The 1,093-nt window shown below is 49.4% G+C and overlaps 1 non-coding gene across 1 annotated transcript; it reads left to right on the top strand.

Moving 5' to 3' along the window:
- The first annotated feature begins 348 nt into the window (after window positions 1–348).
- TRNAR-CCG lies at window positions 349–433 on the top strand. Its single transcript has one exon. It is a non-coding gene; the product is annotated as a tRNA-Arg (tRNA).
- The last annotated feature ends 660 nt before the right edge of the window (window positions 434–1,093 follow it).

Genomic DNA, 1,093 nt, shown 5'->3' with positions numbered 1-1,093 from the left:
GGCCCCCACACTGGACTCCGGGCCTCCCACAGTGTCCTATGGTCCCCTCGGGCCATCCATCCTACCGAGTTGCGTGGTGTACATTGACCCTTAAAAAACACAGGTTTAGGGGCGCCTGGGTGGCTCAGTCGGTTAAGCGGCCGACTTCAGCTCAGGTCACGATCTCGCGGTCCGTGAGTTCGAGCCCCACGTCGGGCTCTGGGCTGACGGCTCAGAGCCTGGAGCCTGCTTCCGATTCTGTGTCTCCCTCTCTCTCTGCCCCTCCCCCGTTCATGCTCTGTCTCTGTCTCAAAAATAAATAAAATGTTAAAAAAATTAAAAAAAAAAACCAAACACAGGTTTAGGGGCGCCTGGGTGGCTCAGTCGGTTGAGCGTCCGACTCCGGCTCAGGTCATGACCTCGAGGTTCGTGGGTTCGAGCCCCGCGTCGGGCTCTGTGCTGACAGCTCGGAGCCTGGAGCCTGCTTCAGATTCTGTGTGTGTGTCTTTCTCTCTGCCCCTCCCCTGTCTGCACTCTGTCTCTCTCTCTCCCTTTCTCTCAAAAATAAATAAACATTAAAAAATTAAAAAAAAAAAAAACAGGTTTGAATTGGGCAGGTTTCTACGTGGATTTTTTTCAATAAAAATGTATTTTCTCTTCCTTATGATTTTCTTAATAATATTTTCTTTTCTCGAGCTTATGCAATTATAAGAATACATTATATAATACATATGATATACGGAAGACATTAATTGACTGTTTATGTTATTGGTAAAGGCTTCTTCGTGGTCGACAGTAGACTATCAGCAATTACGTTCTGGGGGAGTCAAAAGCTGTACCGCGTAAGGGGTTGGTGCCCCTAGCCCCTGCGGTGTTCAAGGGCCCCCTGCGTTTGCCCACGTCTCCTCCTGGGCCGTGAGCCCTTGCGGGCTGGGCCTCCGCTGTCTCATTCACAGCGCCTCCCCGCCACCTGGGACGGAGCCCGGTAGAGCACAGGCACGAGACAAATATTTGCTAAATAGATGAATGAATGGTTTTCAATGACCACAAAAGGAACACAAAGGATTTCTGGGGATGTTTCCATGTCCCAGAACATTCAATTAACCAGAATTTT

Source organism: Panthera leo, chromosome C1 (genome assembly GCF_018350215.1).
Source record: "Panthera leo isolate Ple1 chromosome C1, P.leo_Ple1_pat1.1, whole genome shotgun sequence".
In the NCBI taxonomy this organism is placed as follows: domain Eukaryota; kingdom Metazoa; phylum Chordata; class Mammalia; order Carnivora; family Felidae; genus Panthera; species Panthera leo.
The sequence above is the reverse complement of the archived record's forward strand: the minus strand, read 5'-3'. Positions and strand labels throughout refer to the sequence as shown.